Source organism: Vidua chalybeata, chromosome 1, assembly GCF_026979565.1.
Source record: "Vidua chalybeata isolate OUT-0048 chromosome 1, bVidCha1 merged haplotype, whole genome shotgun sequence".
Classification (NCBI taxonomy): Eukaryota; Metazoa; Chordata; class Aves; order Passeriformes; family Viduidae; genus Vidua; species Vidua chalybeata.
The window spans coordinates 43,661,533-43,688,769 of NC_071530.1; the positions used below are offsets into that span (position 1 = coordinate 43,661,533).

Genomic DNA, 27,237 nt, shown 5'->3' on the forward strand with positions numbered 1-27,237 from the left:
GACATTAACAAATACATTGGAAGAACTGTAAATGCTGTTTCTCTAATGCTGCCCCTGGTGCATGATGGAATTTTTATGGATGATAAAGATCATATTAACACAACCCTTTCTAAACAGAAAAAATACACTGCTTCCCTATTGTTTCATGGATTGGTTTTCCTAATGTTTAGAGACTAGAGACACTTACTTCAATATCTAATTTGTAAACTAACAAAGTGTGCTTTAAGTCACTGATTAGGACTATTCAGAAAGCAATCCAACTGCTCATTGCACAAATATTGGAAACAGTGTCTGAATCTGAGCTGTCTTAGCTTTCAGAAATGAATTGCCCCACAAAATCATTTGCTGGAGAAAACACCTTATCAAGTTCTTTAAAAAATTCTCTTCATGTTATGCTACTTTTTAAAGTGTCAATTGGACCAGCCCAATCCTTAGTCCTTTGAGGATACTGATGCTGGGTGTATTGTGTTATAAAGTTCTTCACTGGTCAGTGAAGATATTTGGGGTAGTTGAGCAGCTTCCTATTTACCATTTCCATTATTTACATAATTTAAACAGTTTATTAAAACATTCCAGGAGTGAAATGTTCTGGGTTAACCTTGACCAGCTTTTATTACTACATGATGTATTGTTGATGTTTCTTATTCCTGACTTTATTTCCTTTTAGGAGTTGTTGGTGACTGTTGACAAACAGTTCTATGGATCTAAGGACCTGTCCCATAGAGAAAAGTACAACTGCAGGAATCAGACCTTTGCAAGAAGGTTTGGTTTTATACGTGTATTACTAAGTTCAGCTCTGAGTTAGCAGATGTTAATTTTATAAAATAATGTATCTGATACCTATGCATTCCAGTAAAATTTAGTGTATAAGGTCAAGATATGGCAAGATACGGGGAAGCTTAGGAAGGTTGAAGATGATAAGTTGTCACAGATTGATTGACCAGTAAAAATGAGAGTTGCTTTGTTTAGAATAAATGGTGATCATGACCTGAAAACAGAAGGTGCTCTAAATGAAAGACAAGTGACCAAACTTCTGCACAACATCCTTTCTGTTAACTCATAGGCTGGAGTGACTTTTAAGGTTGTATACTATAGGCATAAGCAAAGTGTGTTAAAAATCCTTCACAAATCAATATTAAATTGTTTTTGCCTATACTGAAGGGAGTTGAAAATGTTTTATTATCTCATTCATTATTCAAAAATGTCTGTGTCTGATGGAACATAATAAGGGAATTCTAGTGAGGACATAGAGTTAAAATATGTAGAATGCAATTCTTAAAAAATTGCTGTTGTCCTGGATTGTACAAGCTTTTTACAAGGGCATGGAGTGATAGCACACGGGGTAATAACTTTAAACTGAAAGAGGGTATATTTAGATTAGATACTACAAAGAAGTTCTTTACTGTGAGGGTGGTGAGGCAGGTTGCCCAGAGAAGTTGTGGATAGCCCATCCCTGGCAGCGTTTGAGGCCAAGATGGATGGGGCTTTGAGCAACCAGATCTCACGGGAGGTGTCCCTGCCCATGGCAGGGGGGTTGGAACTAGATCATTTTTAAGGTCCCTTCCAGCCCAAACTTTTTCATGAGTCTGTGGTTCTATGGTATAAGCTCTAAAAGGAGACTTGCTATTGTGCTGTTCTTTATTAACTTGATATCTTTTCCCAGTACTGTACATTGAGCATGGAGTGCAAGTCTGTATAAGCCAAATGGCTGATCTACTTACTCAGCTTCTTTGTTTTATATAATGAGGCCTGATGATTTTCAATTGAGAGGATCTGTTTTGAATCTGGTACGCTAGTTGCTCCATAAAAGCCTGAAACTGCCAAATCTTGGAATTACTTTGTTACTTTTTTGCCCTGTTTTGACATCTGCATTTTGTTCATCTGCATGAAAGACATCTGGACATCTGCCTCTGTCCTCCTCAGAGACCTTCAATGCTAAGCATCTGCAGTTCCATGATTCACCAGCCACTCTGGATGGGATGTAGGGTTCTGGAGCCATGTGCAGCTGAGGTGATGGCTGCTGGATGGTGGAGAGGTAGATGTCTTCTTCCCTTTTTCATGTGTCGCAGCATGGCTGTGGCTATGTCCGTTGTTATGACTGGCTTAACTTCACAGTCTTTCTGTGACCCGGCATGAAATTGAGTCATTTGAGGTGTTGTGAGTATAGGAGACAGGGTAACTAAGAAATTGAGAACAGTTCATCACTAGCTCAATAAGTTAGAAATTAACATTCATAAGAAAGACTTTGTCATAAACTTTTTTAGAAGTAGGACTGTACAATTGAAGTCTGAAGAAATGTGCTGAAAATCCCATCTAAAGTCATAACTTATTTCAATAGGCATGTTAATGAGAGACTCTAATACATCTAACACAGTCTCTAATACAATCTTTAATACACCTGCTTTTTATTTTCAAGCTAAAAGTAATTAAAAATACCCGTGGTTAATTGTAGATTGCTTAACAAATGCAACCTTGGGGCATAGTTCTAAGTTCAAATAGCTACTGAACTTGCTATGTTTCACTCAGTAACTTTGTTACAGTCTGTCAAGTTGAAATCATCAGCTTCTTTCAATAATCCATTTCCTGAGAGGCCTGAAAGTTACCTGGAGCAGAGATGATGAAAATCATAAAGAAGGAGAGGACATCTGCTTTCAAATGCTCCCACAACTTTTACAAGTCATAGCCCTTTACCACTAGAGGACAGCAAGACCTCAGGAAAATGTGGTTATGTGAAAAAGTGAGAGAAAAGGAGAGAAATTGCTTACAAAAGAGTTAAGAAAGCCTTAGTTCAGAAGTTACATGCTTCTAGGTATAATCAATCTTCTTAAAGGTTGAGTCAGTTTTGGAAGATATTTCAAAATAAAATACGAAGGAGACAGATAAATAAAAGCTGAAGTTTTAATGTAGTGCTTTGTCTATCAGTTATAGATAATGTTATTTGAAAAGTACAATACTAATAAGCTTTGAGAGCTGTATGCTGTTTCCATTTAATTCATATATAGTTTTGTATTGATTTCAGCCAGAATAGAGCTTTGCTTTGAAATCTTAAATAACTCGTAGGTGTTCTGATTTTTGATGAATAAATTAGATACCCTTATGTAGAAAGGTTCTGACAGTTTGTTATTTAGAATGGAAATAATAGACTGAACACACTGAAAAGGAATCTTCTGCCTCTACACATATTTATCTTATTTATGTCTGTTACTTCTAATGCAAGGACTCCTTAAAGGTTTCAACATAAACTATAGGAAATGCATTCAGAACAGTGCAATTCATAACCAAAATCAAACTTTTCACCTTCATGGCTTTAGAATGTCAGACAAGAAAAACTTTTTTAATCCTTATGGTAAGTCACTTGGTGATATTTCTCCATTAAGGGTTCAAAAGCCTCTTTGAAGTGACCTTCATTTGCCATAAATCTGAATTGAGTTTTAACTGAAAATTACACAATGAGTTATAATCCTAGAAAGAAGAGCTCTTGAACATCTATTTTATCATCACTGAATCATCACTGAACCAAGAAGGACATATCAGATTTTGCAGTTTCATGGTCATGTTACTCCAGGCCAGTTGGATTAATGTATATGATCACAAGGCTGAAGAACAACTAATCTTGTTCATCAGGAAGACAGGGTGAAAGTGAAGGAAATATCCAAACAAACAGCAAAACAAAGACACACTAATGGCAAGCAATTGCTGTTGCTATGCTCTTTATTGCTTCAGCCTAGAGCCAGAAAACAACAATGGTGCATAGCAAAGAATGAATATAGAGAAATATGCTGAAACTTGCACCTAATAATTTTGATGATCACTTACGAGTGCTCTTTAAAAAATCTTCTTGTGTTAGTGGGAATGTGAAATTCAATAGGACCCAAGTGAAATTTCATTAATACTTCCATGCTGCATCGCTCATCCCTAGAACATCTGCCTTCTTGGCAGAGCTGAATGTCCCAATAACTTATCCTGTTTGGGATTTGCAAATTAGCCATCCTAAATCGCAACAAAATTTTTCTTTGAAAACACATAGAAATGGCACTGCCAATAGGAAAGTTTGGTACCTAAGTGAGTTTTTTAGCTTTTTTTAGGCTGGAGCAATTAAATCCGGCATCTTTTGTTTCCCAAAAGGTTGCCTTGACTAAGGGACTATAGGCAGGACCGGGCTCAGACTTTCTGCAGCTGTGTGGGGAGAACTAGTATGTCATACAGCAGGGAGTGCATGTTTTATGGGGCCATAATGAACTATAGGAGTCATGATTCTCGAGAGTCCTCTTCTCTTCCAGCAAGCTAAAATAAAATACATTCTGTCTCCAGATGTATTCAGCTATACCCAGATGAGGATGAAATGAACTCTTACTTCATTTTAGATGCCTGATTCTGGGAAGCACCAGAGATCTCAAGATTGATCAGGTATAAACCATAGTCATTCTTCATCATTCCTTTAGATAGCTATTGTCTTTGTTATTCTGTATTCTGTCTGTGGTCAAGTGTGTCTCTGCACTTGTAGTCTCTAGAGAAGTCAGACATTCAAAGCCACAGAGTGCACTGTCAGGGCAAGAGGCTTAAAATTTGGTGTTACAGTTCCAGAAGATGTCATATTTAACTCTCTTTCTAAGGTACCAATTTAGCAGTGTCCTTAATCATGCCTAATCTGTAATCATGTCAGTATTTACTATGAAATCCAAGGGGCTAATTACTTCCTGACATTTTTTCTTGCAGTTGGTGTCATCCTTATCTTCAACACAAGCAATTTTGTTTTTAGGAGTCATAAAGACAGCCACAGAGATTTTTTTCCCAACTTGATCAAATGCAAAAGAAATTATGTTGAAATCCTGTGAGAAGTTTCTTCAGAAATCCCTGCATTGTTAAGCTAGGGTGGAAGTGCCCGCAGAGGCATGGCATGTGGGATGTTGAATCCCATCTTTAAGAAAATAAATGCTAGAAAGTTTCCCAGAAGTTCTTAGTTTGAAACTTTGATTTCAGATCTGAATGAGGCCTATCAAAGGATTATATGCTCTGAACTTTCAGAGGCAGGCCCTTTGAATCTAGCTGAAAATGAAATACTAAGTTCCTTTAGTTTTTCATTGATCACCCCAGTTTTAATTAAGTAGCTTGAAGTGCTTATTACAGGGGTGCTGTTATATTTTATTATGTGTACTGCTAAGCAGGATACAATTTCAAGAAATGAATTGGATAGTGTGGAAATTACTGAAATGAATGAAGAATATTAGATATTTTCCATGGAGTTCATGTTATTAGATAGAAAATGTAGTTACTTGTGTGCTACATTAGTTCTGCATTTATGAGCTGAAACTGGCAACCTCATGATGTAGAATTTTATCTCTAAACCATTATGTGGCATATTTTTGAGTCAGTCTATGTAGTTTCCTAACAATTTTCTCATGCTACTGGGGTAGCAGTTCTTTTTAGTACTTAATTTTCTATTGTGTTACAATTCTCTATATGAGACATGTATTGAAACCAAATTACGTTTCTCTTTTTATAACTGCAGCAGATTCTGAATATCCTGAGGCTATACCTGGCTGGCATACAGAAAGCTTAGATAACCATTGCATAATAGGAGTGGCTGGAGAACACTGGAGCTGCAAATACTCTTTTAAACATATGGAATTTTAAAAATGGGACTCGAAGAAGGATTTTAGGATCAGATATATATTAAGTTACAGCTTATGCCTTAAAGACTTCAAAAGAAAGGACATACCACATAATTCTTACTTCATTTCTGAAAAGTTATTTGCCCAGTTGTCCTATACAAATTTATTTTTTCTCCCATCTCTTCATTCCCATGTCACCTTTCCCCATCTTTCAGTACATGCCAGAGGAATAGTCAGACAGACATTAGTAGGGCCTCTTCACTCCTGATACTCAAGTATGAGTGCTGCAATGGCCAAACACTTCTATTCACTCTTTTAGGTATTGCTCTGCACCACAAGACTGACTTCATTCCCTCAGATCCTAATTTAGTCTTCTGTCTCTTAAAAGAAAAAAAAAAAAAAAAAAAAAAAAAAAGGAAAAAAAGAAAAAAAAAGAAGAAAAAAAAACCAAACCAAAAAAACCCTCCAACAACTGCTGTTTGAAGAGACATCACATACGATAAAGGAAGGGGGAAAATATGAGAGGTATCTTTTTGGCTTGGGGTCAACATAGATGAAAGTATGTTCTGGCAACTGGGAGACTGCAGTCTCTCTCATCAATATCTCTGGTAGGAAGCAGAGCACAGGTGTTTAAAATCATGGAGAAAAGACAAGGCAAAGTGCTTGGTGTGAGGTACAATCTTTAATACTTTCTGGTATCTCAAGTGCGTTAGAAAACAGTCTTTGCAGTCATGAGGGCTAAACTTTTTGAAAGTTTCTGCTCTGCACAAAGAAAGCAAGCAGTAATGAGAAGAAAGACCAAACTTCCCAGGGCAGTTTCTAAGAACAAACAAAGCTGACTTTTTCTACATTTTTTAAAGACCTCTTAAGGTCCATTTAAAGATCTTAATGAATTGAAACGGAAACCAGGCTATAAAACATATTTCAAATGTATTTATAAACAGTAAAATAACACTTTATTCTCAAGCAAAGTAAATAAAGCCATGAAATACATAGCTCAGACCTGTCAAAAACATGCTGCCTTTGAATCAGAAGAAGTATTTCCCACTACAACTTCAAAATAATTTTAAAATTCTGTCTGGCAATGAGACTAGTCTTCAAAACAGTAACCCTACCTAGCTTTAAACTGTTAAATGTCAGAGCTGAGCTTATGTTCACAATGGAACTAAATGATGAACAGAACCAATTGAATGACCTTTATTGAGTAAACAATTTGCTGCAGTCTCTGGTGAGGCCTTTCCATCGATATGCCTTTAGATTAGAGGATACGTTAGAATAAACAGTACTGATAGCTAACAGTAAAGGAAACATTCAAAATACTACTTTATTTCCCCATCCTCCCTAAAGCCTGTCACTTCATTCTCATGTACCTGCTAAAGAAATGCCCAAGGCTGCTTGAAATATTCAGAGATTTCTTTGAAATTTAAGCTGCATGGAAAGGAAATTGAGAGCAAGGGCAATTTTCTTCCTGCTACACAGGTGATGGAAGAAAATAGCTGTAATTTTTGGGTTAACGGCCATCTTGTGTCAGGAAGTCAGGTAGCAATGAGTCTTTCTTTTCCCCTACAACACTTTAATAGCTTGGAAATTAACTGGACACAAGTGAAGTACCGTTGTATTGAGATATCGTGGCAGTGCTTCCTCAGGGAATCTGGAGCACCAGGGTGGGGCATTCATATCTAGTAAATAGCAAACTCATGTGCTAGATTTCTGAACCAAATGTCTCCAAATTCCTTCTGCTGGAACTGTTGCAATGCCCTTTTGGAATTGCATTCTAGAGTCCATTCCCTGCAGAATGTGCTATGAAAATAAGGCCATGTCTCTGTTCTCTTCTTGTTGCAGTTTAGTGCATGGCATTAACACGGAATAATGTCACAGAATTACAGAATACACTGAGTTGGAACAAAACCACAAGGATCATTGAGTCCAAGTCCTGGCTCTGCACAGGACCATCCCCAAGGGTCATACCTTGTGCCTGAGAGCATTGTCCAAATCCTTCTTGAACTCTGTCAAGCTTGGTGTTGTGACCACTTCCTTGGGGAACCTGTTCCAGTGCCCAAGCACCCTCTGGGTGAAGAACCTTTTTCTAATGTTTAACCTAAACCTCCCCTGAATGAGCTTCAGGCCATTCCCTCGGGTCCTGTCACTGATTAACAGAGAGAAGAGATCAATGCCTGCCCCTCCTTCTCCCCTAATGAAGAAGTTGTAACTGCAGTGAGGTCTCCCCTCTGTCTCCTCTACTCCAGCCTGACCTCAGCCACTTCTCACCAGGCTTCCCTTCCAGACCCCTCACGTTCCTTTTTGCCTTCCTCTGGACATTCTCTAATAATGTCTTTACATTGTGGCTCGCAAAACTGCCCCCCAGCACTTGAGGTGAGGCTGCCCTAGTGCAGAGCAGAGTGGGACAGCTGACGATGCTGTCCCTGATGGACCCCCAGGACACGCTTGGCCCTCCTGGCTGCCAAGGCATTGCTGACTCATGTTCAACTTGTCATCAACCAGGACCTACCCTGGAGAGGATACTGCAGTGTTTGGATACATCTTTTCAAAGGCCAGTGTATGCCTTTGGTTAGCCTGAAACATAGAATGGTGTTTACGTGGTTATGGTTTATTTTTCTGAGCATAGGCAAATACGTATTCCATATGAAGTGTCTCCTTAGGCACCAGGCACTTTCAGAAGTGTGTGAAAGCAGAATACCAGCCTAAGAACGCAGCTCACAAATGAGACAAATGTTGAGAGCACAGATGGGTTGCAGTGCCTGAAGCCCACAGGGAATGAGCAACAGAGTTGAGCATGTGTTTTCTTCCGTGATGGTTGGGTAGAGACTGTGTTTGGTAGTGGGTTCTGATTTCGTATTTCAGTGCAGTCATGAATTTTCATGAGGTTCAAGAAGATACCTATTCAGTTAGTCACACTGTAGGGAAATCTTGTAGAATGTATGAGTATCTTGCTCTCTTATAGCATAGTTGTCATTGGAGGAGAAGAATTGGAGTCTTCTTTTGTCAGTTATTCAAAACAAATTGGTGAAAAACAAGTGTAGTAAGCAATCAGGTCAGTGCAAAAAAGTTCCCTCCCCAATTCTGTGCTAATTAATGAGGAATTAACTTAAATCTGTGACAAATTCAACTAAGAAAGCAATCAGTCTTTCTGTGTGGTAAATAAATTATTGTGAACTTGAAACCTATCAGTAAGTTTATCAGGTAAAGACAATTGTTCTGTGCATGTTCATGCTTCTGATATTAATTCAGCTGTTTATCTCCTTTTATTTATTTGCTCCTCATTAGTTGTCACATGCATAATTTATGATCTAATTTTTCAAAACATAGAGTTTTGTACATTGGTTCCTGTATATCTTCCTGTAAAGTTTTGCTGTCGTTTACTTAAAAACTAAGAGGATCATGTCATATTAATGTGTAAACCTATTCAGAGTGACTGAAAGAAGCAGCATATATCCCCTGCAAACTGATATTGTCTCTTTGCAGAGCTCTAGCTACATGGAAATGACATTAAATTGTTTGATTGATTTTTCCAGTAAGTGATGCATGTATATTTGGTTACCTGAGACATCTAATGTTCATCTAAAACAAGTTGTGCAGGATTTGTAGTATTTGGTAGGGTGCTTGGCAGTGTTCAAGGTCATATGGTTGGGTGACCTGCAGGAGCTCTTGGAATAGCTGAGGTATTAGAGCAGGACAAAAGGATGGGAAGAGTAGGAGGCTGCAGGGGAGCAAAGGTGGAAGCAGGAGCCTGCCCCAGGGCAGCACATTTGGATGTAAGTGAGGAGGTGGGAACTGGGTATTAACAGCACTCCAAGAAACTACACTTCCATATGGTTAAACAGCTGTGTGCTTGCTGCTCTCAGAATCATGTTTTCCTATTACAGCTTGGAGCTGATTCATTTAGAGACGCACTCCAGACCATGGCATAATGAAGCAGAGCCTTGCTTTCTATCTGGGTTATGATACTTAATTAAATATCAGGTAAAATATTAAAAAGACCTCTAGGTGACTTATAAATGTAACTTACTTTTTCATTAGATTTCTTAGAACAGTGTTGAATTGGTCTCAAACCCTGTTTGAGCCAGTGCAAAAATGGGGCCTAAATACCAGTGTCTCCTGTGCAGGCATAATTATTTATTGTAAAGAATCTTGGTGTTTGTTAGAAAATGTAGAAAATGAGAAAAATTATTTTTGCACTTTTCCTTTAAATCATTTAGGCCAGATTGTGAGAATGAAAAGTAAGCAGTGATATTGGCAGAACAAAGTGAGAATATTACTAAAAATGTAAAAAAGAAACCAAAGGTGAAAGAAATTGAGTTCTATGAAGAATCATTTTTCTTATTACATGATTCTTTCCTAGACCCAAAAAAACTCTGAACAGATTATTCTATTCTTAATTTTTTTTATCTTAAAAGTCTACATTATAATTTACTCAGACTTTGGAACCTTGCATTTTAAACCTTCACTAATGTCTGTTGTAAATACCATGTTTGCACTGATGAAAGAAATTATCTTTGGGGGAGCTAATCTTTTTCTTCAATCCCTCTTGCTTAGCTTTGTTATAATCCTTTAGGTAAGTATTTTAAATAGTACATATTAAAGAGAACTGAAATATGGAATAAATTTGGAAGATTTTAGGAAGGTAGCAAAATCTTAAATGCAGTTGTGACATTTGCTGACACATCTTTGTGACAAAATATACTGTATAACAAAGCTATAAAGAATGGTAAAATTACATATTTGGATTTGAGTTGTTCCTTCTGGGCTTTTGGTCCTGAGATAAAATACATCCACTTCAGATGTAGTTTCAACAGCTCTTGTTTTTCTCCGTTTGTAAGTAGAGCAAATATTACTGAAGCATCTGTGAACAGACATAGGTAAGAGTCACTCATCCATGTCTTTTCTGCAAAGCTGATGCAGTTAGCAGGGCTGGCAACCCACAGCCTTCACTCTTTAGACCTTCCTTCTTCTTCCTGTAGAAGTAATTCCTGCAGACCCAAATTAGCCCAAAATCAGTGAAGAAAGAACAGAACCCAAACAGTTCCATAAATGACATGTCATCTTGAGGTGAGGCTGTGACAGAAAAGGACTTTCTACAGTTTATGTTTCTACTTCTGCAGAGGAAAAACTCAGCCTGGATGTAAATAACTCTTTTATATATTCTGTGGGCTGGATAAAATTGTAGTGTAGTATCACACATAGCACCATTTCCATCACATTTCATATTTTTGTAGCAAACTGCCTACTTTATTTGTCCACTTCTTTCAAGAAAAACTGTGTTAAAAGACTTGAATTGTGCTAGCTCAACGTCCATATTGCTTATTCCTATTTTGACTCAAACCCCATGAACTTTATGGAAAAATATGTACTGCATTCCATTTTTAAACCACCTATTCATGGAGCCCCATATCCAAAGGAAGTTGACTCTTAAAGAAGTGACTCCCAAGTGTTCCACTCAAATACATACCCACTTTGGAAGCAAATGTGTGTTTCTTAACAAAACAGATTAAAAACTTAAAGGGGCTTGTGGAAAACTCTAGAACTTTTTGCAAAAACATAAAGAATCACTAGCAACATCACTGAATATAATAAAAGATGTAAACAGAGAACTGCTTTTCCTTAAAAGCAGAAGTGAAAAATTCTCTCCTAAGAAAACTTTCAGAAAGAAAAAGCAGGATTATTTCAATTGCACAGTTCATGTAATAAATTTTCTAAAGAAAATGTAATCCTGTATTAATGCAGCTTCTTTAACTTGACTGTACAAGGCTGTGTTTGAACCTAAAAACCTCTTCAGGAGTTGTAGTATTTTTCTGAATATTCTGGAAGAAGAGTGAGATTCTACAAAGGAGACTTTGCACCATTTTTTTTAAGTCTTCTTTCCAAAAAGAGATTTTGCAATTTTCATACATCAGTGGGGTTATATTTTGTGTTTGCAGAAGCTCAGTCTTTTAATATGTCTTTTTTTTTTTTTTTTCATCACTTTGAGCATATGGGGTTATAAATCTCCTTTAGAGTGACTAATGATAAAATTCTTGCAAATACAAATGTAAATTAATCAGAACTTTTCTAGGGTGGCAATTCTGCACGTCTCTGAATTTTTCAGTCAGCATTAGATTTCTTTTAGTCAATTAATTTCCTTCAACTACAATGTTGAGTTAGATTCAAGGACTGCTCTGTAATATCTAGGAGGATTATATTTTTCTTTAAATCTTGGCATCAGGTGACATGATTGTAAATTCTTGTCTCTTCATGGATACTGGATCTTGAAAAGGGGGAGGGGATTGGAAAGTTAGAAACCACTAAATGAAGGCAGAGGACAAAATGGCATGAAAGGAGAAAAGTATAAAATAAATGAGATTAAGAAGGATATAGATGAGCATTCAGTTTCAGAAAGTCAGAAGAACGTATCTGACAGACCACAAAAGCAAGTGCAAGGGGCGGCAGAGTTGATTGAAAAAGAATTTGCTACATTGCACATTTTCATCAGAACCAAGCTTTGCACTTAGCTGCCCAAGCCTTCAACTTCTCAGGTACACTGGTTCCATCAAACGGAGCTGAATTGATCCCATCTTTCTTTTCCCTGATATCAATCAAAAGACAAGAAAATGAAGAAATGCCTGGGGCCCAGCAGGCTATGAAATGCATTTTGAATACAGCTACATCTACAATACCAAATTAAATTTATCAGCTTAGTTACTATGCCAATTAGCTATAAATAGATATTGTCATTAGATAAAACAACAGTTGTATATTTGATATGATTTACTTTGCTTCTTCTGATGGCAAACTGCTACATCGTAGTGCCAGATTGATTTTTATAAAGGGATTTCTAGCTGATATAAAATATCATCATTCCACTGACTTAAATCCATCCAAGTTTCAGTTTAGCTTGGGTGTTTGGCCAAAGTAACTGATATGTGATGCCAAGAAGGGTAACAGTAATGCAGCAGAACAAAAAAAAAAAAAAAAAAAAAAGTGAGTGATGAGAGATCTTAATTTTACAAAAAGCTCATCTGATTTCTGACTGGAAAAGTTATGAAATGATAAGTGCACGCTCCCATCTTACTGAGCAGCTCATTTACTTTTATGTATGCTGACCATGGAGTCCTGTAAACAGAGCACATGACTGCATGCCTTAATTCTACCAAGGGAAAAAAACTTTCACATAATCATTTGCTTTGCTTTACATCAAGGAATGGCAATGAATTTAATTGTCCAGCGAATTAGAACAACAGTCTGCTGGCTTGTTTTGTAGTTTTGATAATTTTACAATGTTCAATTATTCTGTTTCCCATTGTATAGTAAAAGGATGTATTAATTAACAATCAATTAAATAATAATCAAATTAATAATCAATTATGTATAAATAAATAATCAAATAATGTTTCTCAACATTATTTGAACTTATTATTTTGGATCCATACCAACTTGATTTTTCTCAAAGTTTCTAGTAAATTGGAATTCAATGTTTGTATGATTTCTAGGTAGTATCAAAAGGTTTTTGATTATTTGTGCAGCAGTTGGATATTAATTTCTCCAGACATTTCTGAGGTTTGAAGTAAATCCTCCTTGGAGAGGATCTATGAACTATCACTGATCATAAAAGAATTAACAGACTGAAATGAGTTAAACTGCTGCAAAGTATATCAGACCTGCAATGAGTGCCCTGGGTTACTACATTGGCTAAGAAGAATGGCTTAAGGTCCTAAAATTGCATGGATAGTGAGAGCTTTTCTTCACTGATGAAGTAGATAAAAATGCAGTTTCCTGATTTGCATTGACTCTTAAAATTAATGGTAGTCCTACAGAGCCAAGTACTAGCAATTAAAAAGAAGCAAACCCAAGCGCAAAACCCCACGTATGTGTGAGGTTTCCTCTTTACAAATTTAAGATTATGTTTGACCACAGTCAAGTATACAGTGTGATTTTCAAACCTTTCTAATTTTACTTAAAGGAATACTGAAATACTTCCATAGATTCTAATTTATATTTCTGGTTAACCATATCAGAGTTTTGACAGTTGTATTTTTCCCCTGCTGATTTTAAGCCTTTTAAGCCGTTTCCCTCCATCATCTGTACGGAACAAAAGCAATCTCTGGGGCTGATTGTCATGGTGCTTTATTTCCGTACTTTTTAACTGGGTGAAAAGAAAGAGCCCAGCTACATAAAGCTTTCCAGAGCAAAGTCACTCAGTGAACATTTTCAATAGTAAGCATTTAACAGAAGGTATAAGGGCACTGTTATACTTTGGGCTTATATAGGCTCATAACTCCCCAGTAGGCAGAAATAGTTGAAGCATAGACTGTTTGTAGTGTCTAAAATGAAACATATGCAGTAAGCCTTTGAAGGAAAAAGGTCTAATTTTACTGGTTTTTAATGTCAGTGAAGAAGAACCTAACCTAATGTTTTAGACAGCTGTCACCTCCTTAAATGTCATACATCAGTGGATAATGCAAAATTAAAAGCAGTTTTGTTTAAAGGTAAAAATCAAAGAAAGCTGTGCCCTATGAACTGTTCTGCAGCCCTCTGTATGTTCTAAGATGCAATGATCTTTGCTGATGATATCTTCAAATGGAAAAGTAAATTTCAGTAGTTCACAAAACATCAGACTTGTAGTGTTGTTTGTCAGAAGATGTTGAAAGACTTTGGAGAATGTTCACAACTCTTACAATGAGACATCTTCAGTTTGAGTACTTTGCTGTGAAAGTTGTGGCACTGTATAGCGAGAAAGATGTGAATGCCAGATAATGTTTACTGAAATAAAAAGTCTTATGCATTCCATCATGCTAAATCTTTTTGCACATTTTTAAATTATTGTGCTGCATGTACTGAAGCAGTGTGTTTGGATATAATAGCTGTGATATTTCAATACATAGTATTTTAGTTAATATAGTATAATTTAATACTTAAATAAACTTAAGTATAATTTGATACTTAAAATAGTATTTTCTAAATATGGAAAAGACTGCCATGTTATATATGTCTTCTTGAAATATGGATATGAAGTATTTTAATAAAGTACCTTTTAAATTAAATAAAGGAGAAATATCAACTTTAAAATATTTTAAAATTCTGAGTTCTTTTCAATAGTGGTATAAATTAGGTGGAGTGGCAACCATTTCATTGTAGTGCCTTCAGATTTCTTAAGAATAAGCTGACTTCAGGAGGAAGCCTCAATACACGTAGAGCACAGGAGAGAGAGAAATGAAACCCTTTTCAATGCCTTTCCAGTAAGTCAAGTGGTGCTAATGTAAAGTTTGTTCAGCATCCCTATGGAATTCCAACAGTGAGGCCTTGACCCTTAACTGGGATATGATAGCTCAGATTTCTGTATCTAAGAAGAATCCTTTTTAAGTCATTGGTGTACACCTGAGTGTTTTTATATCACAGTTTATCATCTGTTCTATTTGTTTTAGAAGACCACAAGTATCTAACTATATAAAACTAGGCTTAATACGATTGACAAAGATAGGAGAAGCTAAAGAAAAGGTTGATACCACAAAAATAGCCCTTTTAACAAAATAAGGTCAGTGTCAAACAGAGTTTTTAACCTTGTTTCAGGAAATAATGACATGAAAACAATGCTGTTCTTGATTTCAGGTTCACCATTCATAACATGGCTTTTTCTCCTTGCAGAGAGAGGGGGAAGAAATCATTCTTATCATACTGTCTCTTCATCATAATAAGTGGGCAATTGCACTTGCAGGCAGATGAAACCTACCAGCTGTAACTGGTAAGACCACAGTTGCACCTCTCTTCTTTGAAGGAGGACATTGAGCACTTTACTATATGCCTACAAAAACGGTTTCTTTTGGCTTTACTGTGCTCTGGTAGTTCAGCCAGGTGTCTTGTTTAGCTATAGTTGCTTTTTATGTCCTTATGAAAACAGATCTTCAAATAGTGTAAGTGACTCATCAGTGAGCTACAATAGCTAAGCTTAAAGAAACATTGAATTACCTTTGTTTAACACCATAGCTTGTACAGAAAATTGTAATTATTTGCAAAGGGGAGATGGAGAGGCCATAGATTCCTCATTTAGAAAGGAGCATTTAAGAAATCATTTGCCTTATATTTATTGTGTGACATTAAATGCTAGGAAAAGCAACTATAGATTTTTCAGATCCACATCTTCAGGTAGAAAGGTATGTTTGAGAAAACAGGTTCTAATAGCAAGAGTCTTGTTATGCTGTGGGTCTTATTTTGTTGAGAACTGTGCACACAGAAAAGAAAAATTGTGCTTTTAGGCTATACATTAGATCTTAAATACAAGTCTACATATTATAAAAGGGGTGTAAATGAAGATCAAAAAGGACAAGGTTTCAATGAGCTGGTTTTGCTCAATCTGATAGCCCACTGTGTTACCACACCAGTACAGCAAAGAGAGATGTAAGGAGAATAAAAGGGCAGCTGTGCAGATGTTAAGGTTAATATATGCCCAAAGTATCATAGACAAGAGGAAGGAAAGCATAAATTACGTTGCTATTTGCTTTCTTGCCTGTTCATTTAGTAAGCCTAAAATGGATTCGGCATTGACAGATCACCACGTTAGTAAATTTGTTTGATAGGTAGAGATACATATACACACGCTGAAAATGCATACCAGCCTTTTTTGATTTCTTGTAATAAGAGAGCCAGTGAAAGGATGCAAAGACACAGCAGTTAAAATATGAACTAGGAAAATTACTTTTTCAGCATCTTTCTGGATATGTATGAGCAGAGCCAGCTTGCACTGCTCAGGACCAACAGAAAGGAGGTTGCAGTACTGCAAGGTACTGAGATGCAGATCCTATGGTTTAATAGCATGCACAGAATTTTAGAGGCAGAGTGGAAATTTCTAACTTTATTGAGATTCAGATGCAATGTGGGTGTGAGGATTTTAGAGGGAAGTCTAACTCCAAAGTACTGATCAGCTGCTGTAATGAATACTGATGAGAGAGATTTGGTGATTGGCAAAGGAAACAGAAGGGAGAGATTAAAAGAAAATGTAGTAAGAATGCCTTAGTTTTACTCATGTTGATGAATCTGTGAGACAGAAGGAGACAGTTGAGTTATTCAGTTTAGCTCATATTAGTGAATCTTACTGGGTGAGTACATGGTTGTTTGTCCAATGTATTCTTAAATAAGCTCCAAAGTTGTGGCTTCTGCAACTTATCTATTTCTGCTACTTACCTATCTTTTATTGATTCACTACTTTTATCACTAAAATATTGTTTCTAATGCCTAGTCTGAACTGATTTTGCTGCAGGTTCTGTGTCTCCTTCAGCCCTTTTTTGCCATATTAGCTATCTTTCATACTGCTCATGTAAAAATAACATGGTCACTTCACTTAATCGTTCAGTCACTGATGAAGGTAGGATTTTGAGCTAGGTATATATTGGATTGGTTCTTAAGTTACTGAACTTCAGTTTCAGTGTATATTCACATTTCTTCCTTCTGAGGACCAAGAGCACTGCCATTTCATGTAGGATCATAGAATTAAGGAAATAATAAAACTTGTATGGAACTTTTGGATGACCTCCCTAGTTCAAACCCCAGTTCAAAACAATGCCAACCAAAATCAGGTTGCTAGCAGCTTTGTCCAGTCTTTAATATCAAAAAAAATAGAGATGTTGCAGCCTCTTTGAACATCTTTTAGTAGCTGACTGCCTTCATGGGAACAATTTTTTTCTCTATATACTCCTATGAAGTCATTGAAGACCAAGATGTGTCTACTTCAGTGTTCTCCAGTAGCTGCTTTCTATCATCAGACATAAATATTGAGTAATATTTGTGCATAGTTATTTTTGACCAATGCATTTCAAGAGCTGACTAGACAAAAGATATTCCTTCCCCAAGAGATATCTGAACAAGCTAACATCCCTCATTCCCACCACTCAAGTTTGATTTTGCAAATGATTTTGCAAAAGGCCTGCAGAAAACTTGATTTATCTGATTTTGATGATTTGGCTTCATTAGTAACCTTTCCAGAACAGATCCCCCTTTTTTTCCCCCTTTTTTCCTGTTCACTCTTATGATTTCAATGTGTTCATCCACATTACAGTCTTCAGAACAAATTCTTCTTGTCCAACCTAATGTCACTGTCTCTCCTTGCTCTCCCCTATTTTCCTGAAACAAACTGGGTTAAATGTGAGGCAACCGAGTTATACATTTGCATCTCTTATTTCACACCTCTGGTCATTTGCCACCTGATTTCTACCATGTTGTGTTCTTTTGTGTTGTATACAGACATTGATCAGTGATTTGCAACAATTCTTCCCTTTGTCCTTCTCATTTCATCTTCAGCCATTTGCTCAGACAATATTTCTTTGGCCGATAACATTGGATTACTATTAGTAAAACTGGATTACAATTCAATTTAAAAAATTGAAAGAAAGCAACACTTTTCTCACAATAATGTGTAGAAAACAAACTGTTTCCATGGAGTGGGTTTTCTTCTGAAATGACCTGTAAGCACATCAAGTGCTCACTCTGTAACGTAAAGAAAGACTATAAAAGAAGTTTAGTGTAAGTGAATGGAAAGTCATGGTGAGAACTGATACCTCATGTTCTGAAAGGACGATCACAAAGAATACAGCACTTTCAAGAACTTATTACTCTATAAAATACACCCAGAATTTGAAATGAAGGGCTATAATCCTGTGGGATTGCAACATATAGGATGCATAAATTGAGTTTATATATATTTATTTCCAAACACAACATGAGCAATAAAGCAGTTAATATGTGCTATGCAGTAAGAATTGCACTAGCATTTTTATTACATAGTTAAGGGCAAAAAACATGCCAAAGGAAGGAAAACAGCATAATTCTTAAGTTTAAAATTACTTGTAGCAGCAGGGGAAATAGTCTAAACGAAAAAATGCTTACTTTTCAAAGTATTCTTTTCTATGAATGTTAAATGTGAAGGTCAACTGACCATGTGGCCTCAGCTTTTGTTTGGTAGTGTAATGTAGGCTTTGTTGGCTCTGATATGCAAGGTTCCTGTAATCAGAAAACATAATTATAGAAAAACAGAATTTGAGTATTGAAGGTTAATGACCCTAGTGTATTCAATTTCATGCTATCCAAAGACAATTACACTGAGTTTGTTATAAGGCTATTTTTAATAACTCCTGGACATTTTCCATTTAAGAGACCACTTCCTGTACTTATAGAGCATGAGAAACCTAAACAGCTTTAAGAAATTTAACCCTTTTTTTTGCGTCTGGGTTCATTGCTGATTAAATCATCGGACTCCTAGTTGTCAAAATTACATGGAGTTTGTTGGGAAACAAATCGCTGAGGATGCAATGAACAGCTGCTGAGCTGTCTCTCCTCTTGTTGAAGTCCAGTAGGAGCAAAAAAAAAGATTGGACAGTCTAGATTAATCTACTTCAGGCTTTGTTCTTATCATGACTAAGAAACTCCGGACAAAGTATTTAGTGAGTGTTTCTAGGCCATTGCAGCACAAGGTGTCTGCTTTCTGACTCACCTTTGCTTCTGCAAAGAAAGTGCTCTTCAGACAAGATTTCAGATTAACCTTCATTTTTGCTTTAATTTAAATCTATAATAATAGTATTATAGATAAATAATGCCCTTGTAGTTAATGTTATTGAGTATACTCAGGAACCTTGGTGTATACTAATGATACTAATTAAATGACTTAAGGAAACTGTCCAATGACTGTCAAGGAAAACTCCATTCTTGTTACTCCCCTTGACCTTCATATTCTTAGTGCTTTTTCTGATGGTCTTCTACTGAGTTTGACTATCCTGTCTTCCTGTACAAGTCAACTTACGTGTATATATATATATATATATATACATATATATACATACCCCTAATTAGGCTTTACAGTGGAAAAAGACTTTCTTATTTTAATAGTTTAAGAAAGACAATTTATTCTTCTTTAACTGCAGAAGTAGTCTTTTTACTTCTAGCTTCTTATTTGACTTTCTAGAAATATTTTATGAACTGTTCTAGATTAGTCACACATCTTTCTTTCAGGTACCAATACCCATTAATCACAGATCTATGAGTCTTCTAATTTAGATGTGTAGACAGAGTTGTGGCTTGTTGTCTATCTGTGCAGAATGCATGTCTTGTGAGAGCATTGCTCCCTTACAGTCAGTCCTTCAGGCTCTCTGCTGTTGTTTTTCCTCAAGTTTAGTGATGAGCAGAATTCTGCAGCAGCACCAAATTATTTCCTGAAGATTTCAGTGGATTGCTAGGATCAGATCTTAATATAATACTAGAATATTTCCTATAAAGAAACTGTCCATGTCTTTCAATAACACCTACCAAATGTTCTTTTTGTAGTAGCTTACATATTGTATCTCTTTTGATCTGACATCCTGATTGCTCATTTAACTGTAACTGACAGTAAGTTCTAACAGATATATAAATGTATCATACTTTTTCTGTAACTGGTATTCCATTACCTTAATTGTGTCTAACAAATCTCCTTTTAGATATTCATTATATATATTCTTTTTTCCCCCATGTATTTATAGATATGGAGATGTAGTTCAAATGTTTTAGGGAAAAAGCAAATGTATCAGAAATTTAATGTGTTGTACCTGTGTCATAAAAGGAGTTTATTGACTTTTGGCAAACTATTTATTTATTTTCTGTCATTCCAATATATTCTTACACAGTAACTAATGGAATAAAGGAAATGCCAGGCTTGGATTTTTGAAGTGTTTTATATTTCAGCTTTACTTCAGTTCTCCCTCTTTCCACCTCTTCTTTCCAGTTTGGGGCCATATTTTGTCTTTGTGGCCTAAGACAGTATGTTGTCTTGAAAGATTGTATCTACAAGGCAGTAGCTTGGAAGGATGTAGTTCCTCACACAGGTGTCCATTTTTCACACACATATTAATATATGTGACCCTTTTATATTTCCTGTGAGCAAGGGAATTAATTGCTTTGTTCCTAGTTGCAGAGTTATATTGGTAAAAAACAGGAGAGTTTTCCCTTCTTCTGTAAACTGTCAGGAAATAATTTGTATGGTCATTTCAGTTTTACTACAAAATGCATCATTTGATGTAAGATGCTTTACTCTTCTTATAGATTACTATAATTGGATGTAAGTAAGAGACTGTAACTACATTGACTTGGAAAGTTGCAATGCTACTGAAACTGATCCCATGTCTGACAGTGATCCGTAACTGCTGTATGCTCGATTATTTATAGAAAATTTTCTATGCTAGGTCAGTTTATTCCTCATTTTAATTCCAGGCCTCCCAAAGGCAATTTAAAAAATGACACTCTTTACAGGCAGAATCCTGTGTTCTGGTTCCTGGTCCAGCTATAGACTTGATTTAATTGTCTCATGGAATGGCAGTTTTCACTTACACAGTAATCGTGTTCGGGCAGTCTGCAGCTTTACAAATGCAGTGGATGCAAGGCCTTGTTTTTCAGGGAGTGTGGCAAATCATCATTGGATTGTAAATTTATGGTGGGTACTGTCATCAATGTCAGCTGCTTCCCTGGTTACCAACCTGCAGCAACAGTGTAAAGGAGAAAAATCAGATCTTAATGATGACAGTTAAATTAGTCTATTAATTACAATGGAAAACCCCTCAAAACCCCCTCAACTTTGTTAGTTTTCTCTTGTGGAGTGGAGAGGTCAATATCACTTCTCACTTCTTACAAGCATGGAAAAATAGATCCTCTATGTCACTTTGGTTTATATTATATGTCTAGGCTGACTGCAATTTGCACCTTTGAATATTGTGAGTGCAAACCCATTATGCAAACCCAACTATGTTCATCACCATTTTGTTTCTTGAAAGGAAGCAGACACAAAAGTAATTTTCCAGAAGCTTGTGACTTTCTATTTTAACACTTTGAGATTTTAAAATCAAATCTCTCAGAAAGAAAACAGAATAGGAAAATTTGCTTTCTACTTTCCTTCAATGAGTACTCTAAAACAGACTTCATTACTGAGCACTAAAACCAAAAGTGTCTGTCTGAATTGTAGTCTACCAAAATTGTAGTCTAAATAAACAAGTTATTCTTCTAAGCAAGAATATATTTTGGAAGTCAGTGCAACTTTGAAGACAATGGAGACAAATTCAGTAAAACAAATTCTGACCATTTGCAGGTGAGATGAGAAAAATAACCATGCATATTTCACAGTGACCTTAGAAATATAGTAGTCTGGATATGGACTATAGCTACAGCTCAAGTATTGCACTGCAAAATTTAAGATATTATCATGAAGTAAAACTTTAATTTTGAATTCCTATTTCACTCATTATATACTTTATGGCTGCAGTAATTAAATTACAGAATAAATTAAACCTGTATTTTTTCTTATGATCTTTACATGAGTCTTTGAAATTCTCCCAGTTATGGAAATAAATTGCTTACAACAGACCATGGGATGAAATACGAAATGTTTTTTCCATTCTCATTAGTAGGTAGATGTTAGGCAGGACAACAACAGTTAATAACCTTATTTTTGGCAATATTTTGACTCATATAATTTTTGAAAAGTGAGTTAAAAGCCTTAACTGTGCATGGATCTAAGGAGCAATTATTTCTAACCTAGAGTGATTTAATATTAATAGTAAGATGGTTCTTTGCTTGAAGAAAAGCTAATGCAAGAAGAAACTGCCATGAGTAAAATTAGATGGTATAAAGGACCATTTGTTTTCATATTTTCAAATCAATTGATGCACCTGGGGGCCTCCACAATTCAAATAATGGGGAATGTAGAAATTATTACTTCACTTACTTTTAACTGAAAAATTATTAGATTCACATACAGAAATGTTTTTGCAATATTTTTATTAATTAATGGCTGTTAAGAACTCAGAGACTTAAAAGTATGAGATAAATCTAGTCACCATGTAATTACTTTTAAATTAGATTAGCAATAAAGACTTCATTTAAATTTTTTTTTAATGTAAACCGACACAAAATATTTAGATATTTAAGAGTTCAGTCTAAAATTATTTAGCTCTCACTTATAAGATTAGAGCCTTTAGCTTCTCACTCTTTGAGATAAACTCTTCTTCAGTCTACTGTGAAATAAATCCCTGTAAGTTGGAAATCTTGAAATTATTCTGTTGGAATTTGTTTGAATGCCATTACAATACATAGAGGGTAATTTTCTTTGTATCCCACTCACTTGTACCAGTAACTGTAATTTTAAATTGTAATTCCACTCTGTCTCCTAGTATGGTCATCTCTTTAGTTTGTGTGAAACATTATTCTGCATACTGATTCTACTTATTCTGTGTACTTACTGTTAATACAGGAAATAATGTTAACAGAGGAAATTAGTGTGTATTAGCTATTGAATTTCAAATTCACCTGTTAACTTCCTCATCTAGACAGGGCTATAGAGGAACAAAACACCCATATTCAGGCTCATTTTAAAATAGAATTTACTAGTCAATAGAATTTTGCATCTCCTTCCCGTAATTCCATGAATTTTCACATAAATAAAGACAAGGGTGGATACTCCCATTAAATCACCTCAGTTCATGCAAATGCTTTATTACAAAAATTCTGATCATTTTCACATACATTGCATACCATATACACCAACATCATATCTATAGGGCATATAAATATGCATCTGTATATGCCTTTATATGTACCTAAGATACAATCTATAATAAGAAGGTTTAATTTCAAACTTTATATTTGCTCCTGCATCTCCAGATGTAAAAAGACCTTCTGCCTACTCATTATTATGAAATCCATTGTGCTCTACATTCATACATATCTATTACTGAATTTTTAGTGATATTTTAATTTCAAAACTAACTTCACTTGTCTTCATTCTCTCACAAAATGGTTGCAAGAACAGGCTGGTCTAAACAACTATCAATGTTTAGCTGTTTAAAAATCCAGTCGGATTTTTAAATGCATCATACATCTTCAATCTAATCTCATTTCTAGTGTGATCTGGATTACAGTTTTCAGTAATCCATAACAAATTCTTCTCCAGAAATGTTTATTCAGTTGATAATAGACAAATGGGAAGTCTTTCATAAACGTGTGGGTCTCTTGTACTTACTTGAAATTATTATTGGAAAAATTCTGTTTTTTGAAGAAAAAGCTGTGGGCTTTAAAGTCTTCTCTTTACTGACATACTGAATATCTAGAGCATAAAAACAACAATCTCTGCTATGTAGATTCTACACAATACAGAAGTTCTATTTTTTCCTCTTGCACCCATATCTTGATTATTTCTTTTATAAGAGTGATCAAAAGTGAGTGTGCTATTTAATGGTATAAAACAATTGCAGTCTATTACTCTTACTGTTTTGATTTTGATCTTCATGTACTCTTTCAGACAGAAAATATAAAAGGCAAGAACAAAACTTTTTGCTTTTTGGTTTTTTTTTAGGAAAGAGAATGTTTTTATTTGTTTGCAACAAAGATAAAGAATGGAGGATTCGCTGCTTCTTGCAGCCATTGCAGCTGCTTCAGGTTGAGGTGACAGGAGGGCTCACAGAGAATAGTGATGGTGACATGAAGTTCAGTGGGGTTTGCATTGCTGTTTCAGAGGGGAAGCAGTAGCCCACACTGAGACAATGTGTGCCATATGCACTCATGAACATACAAAGCAAAATGCAGCAGTATGTGACATCCTCTTGAGTCTACAGCACCTTCTGTTCATCCAGCCCATTTCTTTAATTTATAAAACTGACTGAAGGGCAATGTCAGGAGTTAACAAATACAGCTCTATTCAGAAAAGGAAATGCAGTTTTAGCTGTATTTACTGAAGCACAATTGTAATTGCAAAAGGAGCTGTTGTTTGTACACCAGATCATGGCAGATCACAGCATACAAAGCTGCTTTGTTTCAATGTGATACAATAAAAGCTCTGCCTGTGTTCATGTTGCCCTTATGGATGTTGCTACTTAGCTTAGCTTTAGTTCAGAAGAGACACTAAAATATAAAAGGACTGCTCAGAAAAGGAGAATATGCTCTAAACACAGTTATAACAGGAGGAAGCCTGGTGCATAAAATCCTAGTAATTAATAGAAAATAATTAGTAAATGCCTTAGGCAAGGAGATATCCTGAATTCCTCCTGAAAAAAGAAGAAAAATATGCTATTCTGTTGTATTTCACTCTTCTGAAACATCTGTAGAACTTGAGAGATCTCCTGAAATTAAAATGCATCAGTCAGAATCCAAATGCTTCAATATTAAGCTGGAGAGCCATGAGTCTATATGGTCCTTAGTGAATACCAATAGGTACAGATACAATTAGAAAATATAATACTCAAAGCATATGAAAGGTGCAATGTATAATATAGAGCTTAGCAATTTTTAATTGTAAACATAGAATTAGCTGAACTCAGCTGTATGATTTTAGGTCTTAGCTGAATTCTCTTCATTCAAAGAAAAAGAAAGGTTGCAAGATTGGGAAGATACAGAGGTGAGATACACCTCCTTCCACATATCTGGGGAAACAATGTACTCACTTCAGGCAAGAGCCATTTGTACTAATTTTTGTGCCTCTGTGTTCACTGAGGGATATCTTCTTTTCAGTCATGCCCTTTCTCCCTTGGCTTCATGAAAACTTTGCTGCCTATTTGCATGGAACTTGTAGCTGCATGGGAAAGGGACCTGGATGGAAGAACTACACTTATATTGAAAATAGACATTATCACAGCTACAGCTGTAACAGAGCATATCACCACCCTTAAAGGGCCTGGACCCTGGCACCATGGTCAGTATCTCGGGCAGGGCCATTTTAGGACCATGGTTGTTACCCGCTGCTCTAAAAAATTGCCAGAGGATTTACATGTTCTGGTGTTAGGCTAGAAGGAGAGTTAGACACACATTCTGTGGCAGTTAGGCTTGAGTATTACAAGCGTTAGTCACAAAGCTGACATTTTGGATCAGAAACTGTTAAGAATTTCCTTAGTGTGTATCAAAGCATTTAAAAGGAGCAGCTAATTTTGCATCAAGATTATAAGCAAAATGCCAAATAAAGCACAAAAAAATTGCTTTGGGAGTTGGAGACCAAACTGTGTTATCAAATGGGAGTTTTGACCCAGGAAGAACTATGATTCTGTGTCCAAGCACTTAAGGAAATCAATTGGTTTTTTCTTTATTTTCTTTGTTGTTGGAGTTTTAAAACACAGAAAAGGCCAGTGTAGTGCTTTTGAGTAACCAAACTTTAGAGAAGTGTTTTTTTGCTGTGGTATTCTGCTCCCTTTGGGGAATATTACAATGAAAAACTGAGGATTAAAACAACTTAATGGAGAACAGTCTAGACCTACTGGTGGGTGATGGGTAGGGGGAGAATATTTTGTAGATGTCTTCCTTGCCTGGAATGATGAAGGGCTGGTAAACACAGCATTGAAGAGGGAATGATAGAAGGAAGTACCAAAAATTATTATCTAACATGCTTGGGTGGAAAAACAAAATTTAGGAGGGTGAAGAGATGGCGCTGTTTCAAAACAGAGAGGATAAGAATGGTGGTAGGTGAGTAGAGGAGATTGTGTGTGGCCCACAAATCCAGAAGTCTTTAAAAACATTAATAAAATTAAGCAATTAAAAAATCTTATCTAAAAAATAAGTAATCCTCATTGAGTATCCTCTGTTCACTGGGAAGATGAATCCATGACTCTCAGGGGATATAATAAATCCAAATGTTGTCCATGAAACCGGATGTTGCATCTGGGTTCCAGTCTGACTGACAGATATGTAAAATCTCATGAAGACAGACAGCTCCCCACTGGCTCTGCATCTGAGGAAGGTTCCTGTGCAATGTTTTAATTAAAGTTATTTATTTCTTTATTATGATGATTGCATTTTAATTGCTCATGAAGCACCCCAGGGGTGGAGGTGGAGGTGCCTTATAAATATTATATGACAGTATGTACGGGAAAATGTTGCAGTTTTAGAAAATACTTCTGATGCAATCGAAGAATGAAAGCAGAAATGCTTCTTTAAACCCTTTCATAGCTTTTGAATAAATAATATTATCTTATTAGTCTTCTCCATTTAACACAGGTGACTGACAGTACAACTCATAGCTGTGTACAAGGTGTATCTGCGTGAAAGATCTCTTACGTACATCTACACTTCCAGAACTCAGTGGGAACTTTTGGACAGGGACAGGGTAGATACCTATATTTCCAGTGAAAGCACTGCCTGAATAAATCTCTACTGGGGCAGTAGAATGGGAAAAATAGCAAAATAAGGAAAAAATCCTCGTTTATGACTAGTCTCTTAGTTGTTTCCTCTTCAAGTGTTGCTTAGGTCTGTGTTTCACAGATGGACAAGGTGGAGGTGAGATCCACATTGTACAAAGGTATGCTCTGCTTTCATGGCTGTATAAAAATCTTAGGATTTCTCTGTCTCATCCAAGGAATGGTTTTGATATCAGGAAGTAAAGCTCATTGTTTATGTTTCTATATACTTCTCCTCATATTCATAGATTCTTGCAGTTACAAATTCTTGTATGTGGTAGAAACTTGTGCCATGATGCTTGCAAAATATTTGCATCCATATGAAGTTGGGTGTCCCTTTTCTGTTAGCTATTTTTGCAATTTAATTCTTGAATCATAAAAGTGCTTATGCATGCACAAAGGTACTTTTTCCTTCTACCCCATATTTATTTTCAGTGCTTAATTTATGAATTGAAAAAGTGGTATTTTTCAAA

General features: G+C 35.9%; 1 protein-coding gene across 2 annotated transcripts in view; it reads left to right on the top strand.

Annotated features, from left to right (window-relative positions):
* TMEM108 (transmembrane protein 108) overlaps positions 1-27,237 on the top strand; it is a 246,634-nt gene that overhangs the window by 1,199 nt on the left and 218,198 nt on the right. Inside the window, exon 2 of one of the 2 annotated variants that reach the window (XM_053965425.1) lies at positions 668-762. The gene's annotated coding sequence lies outside the window, so the exon portion shown is untranslated. Of the gene's footprint in view, positions 1-186; positions 763-27,237 lie in introns of those variants that run through there. The other variant, XM_053965420.1, reaches the window with a different exon arrangement.